Below are 16,055 nucleotides of genomic sequence, written 5' to 3' on the forward strand. Positions count from 1 at the left end.
ATCTCGACGAGGTCGATGAATCAGGGGATCGGGAGCTGCAGGAAGACGTTGCACTTAGTAAAGGTGTGCGGTAATGATTACTTATAACACGGGATAACACATCGTCATCCCTTCGCTGCTGTGAACGAGGGCTGTTTGAAAGATATAGCAAAAAGACACCTTAGGTTATCAATGCCATTCATTTCGGTTCCCTTAACTACCAAGCAGAGCCGCCGCGAATGTTATTTCATAATGAGACGGCGCGTCCTGTCAGCCTTATAACCGTTGTAGAGATTTACCACAGGCATGGTTCCTTAATGAAAGCCATGTCGCAAAATAAATTTATGTTTTTTTTTTGCATATTGTTGATAATTCCGAAGCTCTTTAGCATAAAGATTTACAACTGCACGTTTTTTGCCTGCTCGTGACCACATCGCTTCCCAATTGTCATTGAGCCACATTGAATCAGTCAGATTACGAAACCGTAGTCAAGATACTCAGCAGTAAAAAAAATGTTGACAGTTTGTGACAAATTATGTAAATTATAGCAGGCTTTTGCGAGCCACTTACAATGGCTGCTGAAGCTCTATAAACAGACATCTGTAGGCAATCACGAAGGCACAATTTATTTAGAAGTGCATTATTCCGTTTAATGACACCAAGCCACCTGAGAGTGTTTTCTTAATAGTAATTAGGTTAAGAATTATACACAAGTTACAATGCAATCATGCAATGTGCACTCCCTTTCAGATGTTGCCTTCACTCTGAATAAGTGGATATTTGAACACCCATATTTTTCGACAACTGTAGAATTTGTACTTTGGGATTCGAGCTATCACATCGATTAATCGGGAAAAGAATTTACACATGGCACGCGCTACATGGCGCTGAAACTGTGAGTGGCGACTTGATCATGTCAACGCATCACGAAATATCCATGGCCAACGCTGTATATGCTGGTGGGACTTACGGCTAGGAGAGGCGACTGCATTCGTTGCATACGTCAATTTCAGTAAAGGCGTGTGCCCTGAGGAGTGCGGCCCTCCACTCGCAACGTTGACTGTCGTTATCGCTAAGTTTGCGCTAACAAGGAACAATCATTTCGTCCTTGCGCAAGAGGTTCCAGCTCGTGCTTTCTCTTTGTTATGCATCCGCTAGAACCGTGCGAAGAAGCGAAATTCTGATTGTAGCATAACCTGACATATATGTTGGGGTATTCCATGCGATACGCCACTCCATGCGCCACTATGCGGCGCCGTTGCCGCTTGCTTTTGCCTACAGCATATCATAAAAAGATACTGCAGGCACATAATGATTTGTCGGAGGTTCATTTCTTGCAAAAAAAACAACAACAAGAAATCGAAACATAACTTGGCAACAATTTTGCGAAGCCAGCACTAACACATCATTGTTCTTACATAAGAACCGTTTCTACAGAAAATTTAAATCAATTTGCGAGATCGAAAATATCACTGGTAATTTGAATTATATTATCATAATTATGGAAGATGCTTCAGTAAAAGCCACCCTGTTTCTCAGCAATCACTTTCATCTGATTTCTTTTGAGCAAACCACTTCCATTTTAGTAAGGTGGACTTACAAACGAGAGCTCTGTGTCAATAATAAAATCGTATGATAGTCATACCCAACAACTACATAAATTCGCCAAGTTCCAGTCTTTCCGACAACATCATTGAGGTCAGGATCGGAAAGCTCACGTTCTTACTCAGTCGTTCGCGGAGACTTTTATTCAGCATATAAGCAGTATGACCACGACGGAGTGTTATGTGCATTGAAACTTGCTAAAAGCCGTTTAAGTGAGTAGATGGCAGCGGTCCAAAACAGCGGCCGCCTTTTCTTCAATAGTTGGCTGACTTTACGATTCAAAAATGTAGAGTAGTTTCTGTGTAGAGGTTGCTTTTAATAACACGTTTCAGTGATAAGGGCACATATATACTTCGGATAGACTCTTTGTACTCGCAGAATAAATGTTTTTAAATCAGCCATGCGGTGCAAACAAACATCTCAGAGCTTAGTTGTTTCTTTGCTCTGAATGAAATTGTGGGTTGTGCGAATTTTGTTGCATCATGTGAATGAATTAGAGTCCTCTTCAACAACTACATTCCCCTTGCTTTTTCATGTCTGTAAGTAGAAAAACAAATGACCCAGTAAAAATCTTATTCACCTCATTTCTGATCAGGCTTGCGTCATACTCGAAGGCAGGAAAGCGTTTCTAATTTTCCGCAAGAGAAGCTACAGAAAAAAAAGTGGAACCTAAGTGTGAATGTTGGCCCTATTTGTGTAAAGTGTGCTGCTCAATTTCAAAGAATGTCACTAAACCACACGCCAGGTAGAAGCCTGGCGCCATGCGCCAGAACGTAGTTCACTATTTTAAGGATTATGGAGAGAATCAACTCTGCGATGAGACCGTCGATCATTGCCATTGACCTACAGAAGTTCGGCCATTCCCAGGCGCGTTGTGTTACGTGTCCTTCTCCTCGTCTGGTCTGTTGTTTTCGCCGGCGCTGTTCAACTGCCATTCCCAGGGATTGCCAATGATCATTACGTTGTATCAGCAGGCTTTCTTTTGTTTCGATGTTTGTCATTGCTAGATCATGTTGTTCACAGTGATCAACAAAATTTTCTTGCTTAGGCTCTTGCATTGCTCGTAGCAAACAGTAGAGTTTTACCAACTACATTTAGATAAAACAAGCATATAACGATCACAACACCTGAGAGTGGTCGCACGAGCATGCACCACCATTCCTTGCAGCTAGAACAAATTCTGATTTTAATGTTAGGAACTTGTTTTCATAAGTTCCAAGGTCTTTCAATCACAGAGTTCTTCCACTTGAGGCGCACAATAAATTATTGCGACACTTTTCTGTTACGCAGTTAGTTTCGCACGCTCAGTATTTTTTGCATGATGTTTTTATATAAGTAGAACTGGCAACGCAGCGTCGCTAGAAAGGAGTATGTAGTATGTTACGCATATGAAGTGGAAATGGCGTCGTCCATATCATCCCTACCTCAGGCAAATTGAACTTGGTAAGCATGTTGTTCGGGAAGCGGTAGAGGCTCTAGACGCATTGCTTAGAATACATTAGACAGAGGAATCACTTAAATAAAAGTTCACGTTTCTATGCAATCTAGTGCACATGCTGCCAAAAGTAGAACCAACCAAGAATGGTATTGAAGAAAGGATCTCAAGTGTTTATTGGTAAACCTAACCCCAATTTGCGGAGCAACGACTTACTCACAAGTTATTGCAATATAAAATATGCGTAAAAAGCCTTGGAAATAAATCCTTGCAAATAGAATTATTCCGTTGATGTCATGCGTCAGACTAAAAGCACTGGCGCGCTGGCCCGCACTGGCCACCGTATACATGCCCGAAAGGAAGTTGGTTTCCAGCCACGGCATGCGGCATAGCATCGTCTCCCTGAGCGCGTTTTACGACACCCATGCGAGGCATGACAGGCGTCCTGCCGTGTGTGCGCACACGTGTGACCGCGTCCTCGAGGCGGGTTCTTTCAAAATCATTGTTTACTGGCGGCACCGTCCACGGAGAGCAAGCAACGTGAGGCGTTGTTCTGCCGGACGAGCAAACTCTTCACTGCGTTGGTTCGTGCAGAGTCTGCAGCTTGCGTAGCGGCGATGAGTGTTGCTAGGCAGGAAGAACATTGCGAACATATGTTTCATCTTTATTTTCTTTAGCGTTGCATGAAGCTTCAATAGGCAAAGTGCAAGCTTGAGACAACATCGGATCTCATGGTCCAACGTGGCTTTCCCAGACAGGGTTTCAATTGCTGATGGAAGACTAGCATATAGACGAACCATCGTATACACATTTCGTTCAAGTTAAGCTTTTCCCGTTCTCCGCCCGTTCCACCTCACATGTTTTGATTTCGCATGGACGGATGCTGCTTGACCAATAAAGTTCGCATGAAAAGTTTATTCTCATCCCGCATTAGCTTGGGAGTTCTAGCATCATCGTAGTGACGTTGATGTGGCTTGTAATAATAGCTGATGCTTAAGGCAATGAAATGCTGCAGCAGCCGCAAAGCTCAAATAATACGCTCCCCCAAAACATATCCCAGCATTGATACCGATGAGCTTTTGCTTCTCAGAAAAAAAGACGTAGGTACTCCACAGATTCCCTGTCCTCAGTGATGCCTCAGTGATGACGTGGCTGAAGCCTGACATGGTCAGGCTACGTATTGGCTGAAGAAATGGAATACGTAACGTACCAATCCCTTGCTTTCACCAACACATTGCAACATGGCAGCACATAATAAGTGTGAAACGTAATAAGTGTGATGATTACTGATAGCCTATGAAGGTCTAGTGAAGTTAGAAATTGATCAATGTAATTTATCGACGACAATTCGCATTCCTCCAGAAGTAAAGCGCATGTAATTTTCTTTTCGTGCCAATTTGCGCATCGCAAAACATTGATGTACTCACAAAACGATGAGCAATTGATGACGTGGCCCACACACGTTGTTTCAGAATGAATGTCAGCGTCACAGCTATGTCCACAATTGATTTCGTAAATGACTTTTTGAGATGTGCTCAATGTAAAGGTAGACAATTTCGTATTGCTGTGACTTATTGACATGTAATCAGGCTGGGAATACTGCAGTAACTATTTCATGAAGTTTTTCATTGTGTAGTGTTTTTTAGAGACTTCCATGCAACTATTATGTTACAAAGCAGACAGAAGTAGCCTTAGTTCAGCCTGATAATGCTTTAATGCACAACGCACGCTTTAATGGCGCTAATGAGCGGAACTCTTTTAATCATGACTTTCTCTGCATTGAAGTTGCTATGTGTACCGTGAAAGCAGAGATGACCTCCGAGATGGATTAAAACTGAAATATTCAGAAATGGTATAAGTAAAACTTGAAACAAAGGCGGCGTGAAAAAATGGTGACCTGTGAGCTTTTGTTTCTTTCGCGAGGGCAACTCGAGCACATAAAAGCGCCAGAAATATTATTTCTTCCCCATAATACACATTCCCAATAGGAGCAATGTAAAGCATCTGGAGAAAGCATACAAGTGACATATGAGAAAGACTGTAAGGATTTGGCACTGCGAATTCCGTGATTCCTGTTCACTTCCTGCTCGTCTGTTCCTTCCTGCACTTCCTGTTCGTCTTGGAAAACTAAGCAATCTTTAGTGCATGGCAAACCGTGCTTTTCTTAAACGGCCCCTCAGCAGGCCCCATAGAAAATTTTATTTATACGCTGCAAGTTGTTGTGTGCTGAATGAAGGGCATTATGCCGCAATAATTTTTCAAATCGGTTCATTTCGAGCTGACAAAAACAATAACTTTTAGCAGCGCGAAACCATGATGCGAGGAGGCGAGTTTCAAACCATTGGCACTCGCCCCGTGCAGCCTTAGCAAGCCAAATCCCTTTCCTGCCCTCTTCGGCAGCGGAGTCAGAGGATGACCCGACACATACGCATGAACAAGTCATACTCATGCGCATGGCGTGCACGAGTCAGCCCCAGCACGCGAGCGGCGTTGCACAGCCGCTACCTTTTTCAAAGGCGATAGTCTTCCTTGGGATACTTGAACGCAGAAATCTTGGTCTGTCTATCTATCTATCTATCTATCTATCTATCTATCTATCTATCTATCTATCTATCTATCTATCTATCTATCTATCTATCTATCTATCTATCTATCTATCTATCTATCTATCTATCTATCTATCTATCTATCTATCTATCTATCTATCTATCTATCTATCTATCTATCTATCTATCTTTTTTTCTTACAAAGAAGGAAGTGGCCTCAAAATGTCTTTATGCTTTCCATAAAAGGAAAGTTACATATAGACTAGTTTCGTCTTTGAAATTTGCTCGCACTGCACAGTTGGAGATGTTGCATAAGCACGCTAAAACAAAACAACAAAACTTGGAAGTCTTTACTGCGAAGTGCGTTCTCTTTTACGCCTAAACGAATCAAACATTTTCGATGGAGGCGAAAATGTTTGAGGCCCGTGTACTTAGATTTAGGTGCACGTTAAAGAACCCCAGGTGGTCGAAATTTCCGGAGCCCTGCACTACGGCGTCTCTTATAATCATATCATGGTTTTGGGACGTTAAACCCGAGATATTATTATTATTACTCTGCCATGTAATGAATGCGCCCGTACAATACGTGATCAGGGTTGATTCTAAAAATACAGGGCGTGCAAACACGGACACAAGAAAGAAGTCAGGACACCACAAACGCGTTTGTGGTGTCCTGACTTCTTTGTTGTGTCCGTGTTTGCACGCCCTGTCTTTTTAGAATGAATACTTACCAACTAGTTCGGCTCTCTGTTATTCTAAGTAATCAGGGTGCTTTGGCAAATACATGGTAATTTGAACACAGTCTAGTTTTTTACAGCCTTTCCTGCATAAGCGTGTCGTCTTAGTTTGCTTTCCGTGCACCTAACAACTGCACACCTTCGGTGGCAGCTCACAGCGTGGCTTCTGCATACTTTTAAAGTTCGCGGCAGTTCAACTGCGTAATGCTCTTTGCATACTTAATCAGGCATTTCAGCGCAGTGCGGCCGAGGCTGCGCCTGCAGGGAAGGAAGCCGGTGGACGCCACGTCATTGTTACCAATCGCGAGCACGTCTATACCGGTCAGGATACACTGCTGTTTGCACTTTGAGCGTGTACAGAACAAACAAGCACGTCGCTCTTTCAAGGCACCGCGGCGATGCTTAGTCTATACAACGTACATAACATAAAAACAGTTGCGGTAGATCTAAGACTAGTCATCTTTTGTCTAGACTCCGTTGTTTCTGTGCTTCCCGCTTCTATCAATGAAGGAAACAAGACGACTTTTAAGGGCTCGTTTTTCTTTGTTAGACACAATAATAATGAGAACTAACAGACAATAATACCAAGGAAAGTTGCGGTAGGTCTACGAAAGAAACGGTAGATCTACGAAGGAAAAAAGTCATCTTGTTTCTACTAATTGGCGTCACGTGTTACGTGACGCCAACAGGCAGAAAAAGACTGTTCCACACATGCCGCCATGGCTGCGACCGGCGCTGACTAAAACTCCAAGGTTTAAATGTACATATATACCCCATAAAGTGGACGAGAGGATGACCGCCGACGTAGCTCCGTGGTAGAGCATCGGACGCGTTATTCGAAGGTCGCAGGTTCAGTCCCTGCCGGCGGCAAGTTATCTTTTCGTCCTCTTTACTTTCTTCACATTTATATTCAAATTACTAGAAAGAACACCCCCTGTACTTTCCTTGGTATTATTGTCTGTTAGTTCTCATTAATACCCCTTCTATCAAGCACGTTGTTACGACGCAAGCTTAGTCTGTTTATAAGATGGTTTTCTGAAGCAGCCAGGCTTAATTCTTGTTGCTGAAGTTTAGTGAAGCGCCTTACCAAAATGGAACAGGCGCAGAAGAGGAGATCAATAAAGTTCCACCAGCCGACAGGCAACTCAATTTAGCCGACGGTGGCATAGACAGGAAGTATATTTCTGATACTCGAGATACGTAAAGTTGAGGGAAACGAATGGAATGGCTGTGACGTGTGCGCGAATGACTCGTGGTTCCTCCGCGTGAGGTGCAAGAAGCAGAAGACGATGATGACTATGGTGCACGCGTGAAAGAGGCGGGAACACCAAGAGTCTCGTGCGGGAGAGGAGAGGAAAGTGAAGGGCAGATGGTGTTCGGTGTAAGACAAGAGTCGGTAAACGGGCCTGAGTGTCCGACCTCTGCGACGCCCCCCGGGAGTTGAAGCCAAGGGCTTCACCTGGCGTTGTGCACCCTACCCGCCTCCAACGCATCGCATCAAGGCTACGGTGTCTTCGGCAGCCTTCGGAAGCCCGCGCCGCCCTCTACGAAGCCGTCGCTCCAATTGTGGGCGGGCGTCTCCTCGCCTCGCTCATGAAGCCCGACCCTTCATCCAGTGGGTGAGCCTGCGTCGGAATATCTGACTGCTTGATGCTGTAAAGACGCTCTCTAACCCGTCCGTCTTCTGTGTGTGTGCACACGTTTTGTTTCAATGTGTATATAGGTGTGCTTCAAACCTGCGCGCAGCCTCGTCAATAGGTGGAACCATCAGCGTTGCTAGCCTAAAGATGTGAAGAACCTCACCGTTCTCATTACAATGGCTTAAAAATATGGTGTGGAGTAAGAGAAAGTACACTGCGAATATATGAAATTGATGGCTGAATCATTGTGCGTAACGTTTAGTTGGTAACTTACATGCTTGGCCTGTGGGAACTTATTTGCATCAATAGATGGTATTACCAAGATAATACTATTTTTAACAGGGACGGTATGGCAAGCAGGCGCAGGTTAGCGCATCGCCTCTCGTGCTCAAAAACATATCCTCGAGACCAACCTTTCCAGCTCTTCATTCTGTAATCCTTGCTTTCTCTTCCTTTCAACGACATTTCGCACAAATTTACTATCACCACGAGCATTAAGGGCCGCAAATGCCATAAGAAGCTTTATAACTCACAAAGCTTCATTTACTCGTGCGGAGTCGCACACACCGGCATGGAGTATGCGGGCATTGAGAACGCCGTATATACGATAGTGCCAAGCTTTAGCTTTAAGTCGCTTTGGAGTTGTTGTTTAAGCCATACTTTGCTCCCAGCTAATTGTTCGTGTCCATATTATGAAATGTTATTACATTTCATCCCTGTTCAGCTCCCAAATTATGCGCTGGTAACCTTTTTCCGCAGGTCGATCAGCTCGTTCAAAAAAGTGCTGAGCCTTTAAAATTCTCGGCAGGCTTGAATGGAACATTTGCATTAAAATTACTCGCGGCTCAAACTGCACAAAACTGGCGAAACAGCTCTTGGATCTCGCGAAAATGTACCGACCACAGAAGGGTTCTTGCTTCTATACTGAAAGTTATGGTTTACACACCCTAGCTGAAATATACAGCGATCCTTTATTCTTAAAGTTTGCATAATCGATTTCACTTTCAGAGGAGGGGAAAGAAACCTGCACGATCCACAGAAACTGAGCAGCGTCTGGCGTATTCGCATGAGTCAAATGTGTTATAAAAACTCACCGAACAGGTGTCTTACTCCTGAAAATGTAGAACTGCGTAGACTATGCTGTGATACCGCGCATGCGGTATCACAGCATACCGCGCATGCTGTGATCAGTGCCTTCTGTTAAATGCCATCAAAATTACTCTAATGACCGTAGTCGACGTGTATGCTGATGTCCTATGGTTTCGTCGTTAACAGTAGCAGGAGTAACGATTTTATCAAGCACGATAGTCACAAATGAACAAAGCTGCCTTTGGAAGTCTACAATGAGGCGCTGTTTATTTTTATTTTCACCTAAAAAGCGGCTACATTTCGAATTGGCAAATGCTCCCACGTCGTTCATGACTTCAACTGACTCGATATTCCTTTCATGCGCATTGGCGTGCCAATGCTGCAAGGTCTCTTCCACTTGGGTGACCTTAACTTGGGTGAGCGTAGGGAGTGCCACTACACGACTTCTCTCTATGAGCCCCTTTTGTCTGAATGCACACTGCTCTTAACATTGAATTGCCGAAAACAGCCAACGTCTCGGCGCTCATTACTTTAGATCGCAGTGAATGATTTTAAAGAAATAGAAATAGAAATAAGAAAAGTAAAATATTAGGCACGCGCCTTTGCACTCTGTGGCTTCGAACTTTACACCTTACTCGCGTATGACCCAAACATGTTCCTTAGCGAAGTTACCAGGCGCAATTCTATTTGTTACGGAGAGTAAAAAAAGCCAGCTTGGAAGAGTGAACAGTGTATCATTTTGTATGGAATGAATTATTTATGTTTTGTTTTTTATGTAGAGTACGTGTATCTGCAGTTCAAAAAAGTCACAGAGTACCTTATGCATCAAAATAATTAATTGTTGGGCTAGTTGGTTCAACATACCTGGGTGGCGAGATGCCTTTCGAAATAAACTCAGTTGCAAGTTGAGCGTCTGTTCTTCTGTTTGGTCTTGTCCTTCCTTCCAAGCCTTCGCTCTCCCAAATCAGATACCTTATGCAATCGCCTAAGACAATTCGAAAGTGAAAGCCATGTTGTTCTTATTTATTCTTTTTCTCCTCACACGGCTGTACTGATCCTTCGCCTCGCCTCGCCAACCCTCCCCACCCCCTCTACCAGAGCTTTCTGCACCTTTCGTCGTGTTGCAACACCTCCGGGATCAGCCCACCTTTCACTAGGCGGCGATATCCTGTGATGGCGCCATCATGTGACATCATGTTACCAGACGTTATAGGGACGCCATGATGAGCTCATAAAACACAAATGACGTCATGATGACGTCATCAATATTCGCATGATACTTTTCGAGTCATGCATGTTGACACCGACGGCGGCGACGGCCACCTTTCAGGTTTAATCAGCCATCTAAGGATTGTATCTTAATAAATTGCGCAGGCACTATTAAATCATGTCTGCATGTAAAACCTAAAAAGTATGCTGAGTTCTGAAATGCATGATTAGTTTAGGACGTACGTGGGCTTCATTATTTCTTTATTTATTTATATATATATATATATATATATATATATATATATATATATATTATATATATATATATATTTATTTATTTACTTAGTATGTGTTTATTTATTCATTTATTTATTTATATACATTATTGCACAAGATTGGCGCTTACAAACGTTATAAGGTCCACAAAGGTACCCAGAATGAAAAAAAGTGGACCGAATGATGATTGTGGGAAAGTACAGACAAACGCACGCGCGTACATGCACGCGAACACATATACACAAGCGCGCACAAAAACGACAGTTGAGCGCTTCGCGCGATCTGTCATTGTTGGTTATACTCGAGTTTGAGGCTCGAGGGCACAGTTCCGTCAAGCTTTGCGTAAAGCAGATGGAGACCTAACAATCGTATCGCGGTTGTGCAAAACTGGACCTACAACACTCAATTGAAAACGCCTGAAAACCCTGCGTGCTGCTACAAACGAGGATCCGGTACTTTTCATTATCCGCGATTGCGCAGAGACAGCGTGGCCGGACAACAAGCAGAGAATCCCGGAGCCAGCAAGACCGTGCTGGAACTACAAGGTAGAAGTTAACGCTCAAGACGGGCTATAGTCTTCCACAGCAACGAGGTAATTGTACCGAAATCGAAACGGTCAGAGATAATGCAGCCCCTTCACGCGGCTCATACTGAAGCAGAGAAGATGAAGGGAAGAGCCAGCAGCGTCATGTTTTGACCAAGTATGTCTACAGATATCAAACAGTTTGGATGTCCTGCAAAATATGCACAATGCACCAGCCGCAGAACCAGAAGATGCCCCTTCTGAGCAATGAAATTCCGACCCTACCATGGGAGAGTGTAGGCGTGGATCTGTTTCACTACGGTGACCGGGAGTTTTCCGTTATGGCTGACTTCTATTTTTTTTCGAAATCTGCGAGCTTCGCTACACGACAGCTAATGCACTCAAGGCTTGGTCTGTACAAGTGTTTTCTGTACATCGGCTGCCACACAAACTGTACAGCGACAACAAACCGCCCTTCAGTAGCACCGTGTTTAATAAAGTCACAGTTTCACCGCAAGGGCGAAGCAATGAATGTGATAGCAACAGATTGTAGTGTTATACGAAGTGAGGCTGGTAGCTAACTGTTTTGTATCCGATCTCGCGTAACTACAAAACGGTGGTGTAAGAGAATACGGCCGCTCCAGGGAGAGATGCTCTCCGCATAGTCGCTTTGCGTTGAGAACGCAGCACGTAGAAGGGTATACGAACCACCCGTTGTGATGGCTTTCGAGATAGCGCGTGCGCCAGCGATCGCGACCGCGCCCTTAGATTCAAAGTTCAATGTTGGTCCTCGCGCGACGAGACTCTTCACCCCGCCCCCCTGGCGTCTCTTAGGGCTCGTTAAGAAGGCAGGGCATTTCCTGTCTGCTTCGACGGCAGGCCTCCCCCGAGTGGGGTGATGTTATCGCATGCACCCTCCGAGCGATGGGCCGGCTTGTTTCAACTCTGTTTCGGCAGCGTTCATCTCCCCCGCTCGAGCGCTTTTACCCGCGGTAGAACATACAATGCGCGAGGGGATCTTATCAATTTAGACTTCATACCGGAAGGACATGACGCCGACGGCGACAGCAACGGTGACGGCAAAAACTCGTCGAGACTGTCCGTGTAATTGCTATCGCAATAAATATTTTTCAGCCACCTAGACATATCACGTCAAGCCCGTACCACTCGCGTTCTGACGACATGACAGAAAGAGCTGTTTAGGAGGCAAAGAAACTGCTAAATAAGTGCTTCTCCGAACGCCTAATTTTGAATTTGAGTTGGTTGAAAGGCGTAATACCCCAAGAAATCATCTTCTGAGGTCTCCTATGCAAGAGCTGATCGGACGACAGACGCGGACCCTGCTGCCGGTGCCAACAGATCACTTGGAACCGGAAGCAATACCCAGCAAGGATGTTCACGACCGCCTTCAAGTGATCCGGCATCAGCAAAAGGCTTCCTACCACCGCACCGCCAGACACGCCCGCCGACGCCAGGAGAACACGTAACGACGTACGACACCCTCCAGAGGACCTGGAGTCCCGCTATGGTACTAAGGCCAGCCAAGACACCAATGTCTACGACTGTGAAAACCGCAAACGGCCATGCAATGCGTCGCAAGAAAGACCACCTGCGGGAAGCAGCACCTTAGCAAGGGCCGGAATCAACTTCACCGCGGGCTCCCGAAAACAGCGGCCTCCATGCGATACAGCAGTAGCTACGCCTCAGAACAAGACCACGTCACGAACCTTGTCGATACCCGTTGCCAGATCAAACTTCTAGACTGCATCAACATTAAATGGGAGATATGGCCAGGCTGCGCTATCATCCTGATACCGCAACCGTTAAAACGTGATGTTCACATCACTGACTTTCTAATGTATTTATAACGCTCGCCTCTACGAATCAACGCTTCTCGTTACTGAACTGCCAGCCCGCTGACAATTATTATTTAAGACGATAGTCTTTCTTGGGATACTTAAACGGAGAAATTTTGATCTGTCTGTCTTTCTGTTTGTCGGCACGTCACTCGATTCAGCCACTCGGCCAAAGTTGAACCACTTGCCCAAGGGCCAGCCATCTTGAACTGGCACGGCTGTTCATACTTGTGAACGTTGTCGATCAAAAAGTAAATATCACGCATATCTGAGGCGCAACATCACTAGGTAAGTATTAGGTGGTGTGTCCCTTTAATAGAAAATGCATACATACGTAATTCTAATGACCCTAGTTTCTTAAGCTGCACTGAAAATGCGACTGCGCTGAAACTTGCCTTCCTCCGTGCCCTCTGCACGAGCTCATTGTTGTGTTTCGGTTTCGGTTCTGTATTGCACTGTAAGAATGCCATGGGGCGCCGCTCTGGCATTCCTGTTTTACCCAGGCGACGTGTAAATAAAAGAGTGTGTGGGGAGTACTCGTTGAGTGCGGACGTTTCTTCTGCTTCGGCGCTTCGCGCCAAACCGCGTGTTCGGGCTGGCTGGCGTCCCCGCCGGTCGCGTTGGTCACCGCCGGTCTTTGCCTGCTGCTGCGCCGGGACTACCAGCCCGCAACACAGCACTCATGTTTCCCGACGTATTGCCAGATGGCGTCCATATCTCACGCAGCGCCTCTTTTATCGTCATTAGACGGCATTTGCAGCGAAACACGCAGATACGCGGCCAATTTTTATATTATTATTATTATTATTATTATTATTATTATTATTATTATTATTATTATTATTATTATTATTAATATTGTTATTATTATTATTATTATTATTATTATTATTATTATTATTATTAATATTATTATTATTATTATTATTAGCATTATTATTATTATTATTATTATTGATGTGAACGCATGACCATTGTTGTTGAAACGGAACCTTTGAAACACGCGTGCCGTTCCTCGTGGCAACGCCTGAGAGGTTCTTTCTTCCATGAATCAAGCAGAAACGAACAAGCAGCATTTTATTACGTCCCTTGATGCACGGAAGGTTTTTTTTTTATTGCAGCTAGTTTGATTATTAGTGATTAATTGCAGTCGGACACTCTCAGGTCATACATCGAGCTTTCGCTCTGACATAAATTGTTATTTGTCTGTAGTGTCCCTTTAATCAAGACTACGAAGGTGAGGTACATATATAGAAATCCTAATGCGCAGACACATTATCAAATCGCACATTTCATAGGGGGCGTGTCAAATTAAAGATTGGAAGAAGCTGTGTTCCGCGTTATACAGGTAGACGGACGTTTGACTGATGCAATGACTATTTTTCTCTTTTATGTGGAAAGCCTCGAGAATTTCACGCGCCATTTTGTCTTTGCTTTTGCCGAGGATCCTGACACCATTAAATCGCTGCTCACAAGAGCAGGTCTTGCGATGCGCCGAAAGGTGCGTGGTGAGATCCTTCTTTAAATTGTTAGCGTTTTCCATCATGCGGTCATGAACTGGCCTAAGGCCATGTTGAATCTGATGCCAGTGGGAGTGACAGCTGACTGAACCCCAGTAGTCGAAAGGTGCGTCTTGCTGTCAATGAGAGGATGGCGACGCATGCTGACGTCGAAGATCAAATATGTCGGCACGTTAGCCGAGGATAGGCTGCCTTACGCCGGCTACGATGAAGACCCATCTGAACGTTCACCGCAGGCGCACGTCGAAAGTTAGAGACAGCGTGCCGTACGTAGCCATGGACGCTGAGTTCTTCGCACGGAGCGCAGATCAAGGTGTCTTAGAAGTGTGGTTGCTCTTGGAGGAGGGCAGTACGCTGACCTGAGCACCAGTGCCTACGAAGAAGAAGAACAACAAACCTTTATTTTGAGGGAATGGGTAGAAAAGGGGGTACTCAGGAGCCTGTTGGTTGGGGCCCCAAGTCCAGGGCCCCACTGGCTTGCGCCGCTCGCCTAACTTGACTCAGAAGCGCTAGTTGCGCCTCTGGGTACGAGCTGGCTAGTTGTGCCTCCCACTGCTCCGAACGTCCTACAATGTTGCTGCCTAAAAATAAGTTGAAGTACAGGCTGGAGATGCGGTCCATGACGAGCAACAGGCGGCCAGGTTCCAGCTAGAGGTCTCATGCCGCCGTCAGTGATTTCGCCGAACGTTTCCCGACCATCTTCACGGAGACCTGCACTCGCGGGCGTGGTGCTGGAAAGTGCGATTATACGAGCAAATAGGCGAGCTTCGATGACTGCGCGAGCTAGGAGCACTCAGGGATGTCGCCTGCACAAACGAAGTGCGACTTCACCGCACAGCTGCGGTTGCTAGCCGGACGTATGCGCAACTCTGCTACTTAAAGGTAGCATATACGGTGACTGTATCATCAGCGAGAACATTGCGCAGTCTTGCGGGCCATGTGTAAACAATTTTCTGCGCCCCCGAGGCAACTCAGAGACGCTGACATGACTTTAGCTAGGCTTGAAATTGACATTTACGGAACGAGGCGTTTTCTGGGTTTGTACTTCGAGTAGTAGAGATATCGCTCCGGTTGTCAGACCGCGGCCGTGCTGAACTTCACTGAAAAATAACGGCCTAGAGCGGCAGCGACTGGGCGTAGCAGATTCAAGTTAGCCCACAAACTCATGATGCAATTTAGTACCAGTTATTTGCGGATGAGTGACTTGCAGGCTCCATGCAAACGCCAGCAAGCCATCTGGCATATTTCTGATCGCATTTAGGAGCTCGATAATTCTAAGACCTATCAGTTCACAAACGTGAAAAAAAAAAAAACCTTCAACTTGTACTGTGTCTGGCATAACTAATGCAGAACTCGGGAATGACGGTTGAGGAATATCTAGAAGAAGATTTTACCGTAAGTACTGCTCCTGAGCGCTGCGTTCAGTAAAGCACAGTGCTCACAATAGGTAGCGCTAAATGTGATCGCAAATTAAGAAAATGATAATCGTTAACTTTAGCCAAGCTGTGTGTGAGACTCTGTGTTTTCGGAGTTTATTTTTCTTGAAATTCGGGGGATGTTTTTCTGAGTTTATTTTCTGGCGGAAATTCGGCGTTTATCAGAGCTTATTTTTCGTAAATCCCATATTCTCCGAAATTTGA

This window comes from Rhipicephalus sanguineus, chromosome 10 (assembly GCF_013339695.2).
Source record: "Rhipicephalus sanguineus isolate Rsan-2018 chromosome 10, BIME_Rsan_1.4, whole genome shotgun sequence".
Taxonomy (NCBI): Eukaryota; Metazoa; Arthropoda; class Arachnida; order Ixodida; family Ixodidae; genus Rhipicephalus; species Rhipicephalus sanguineus.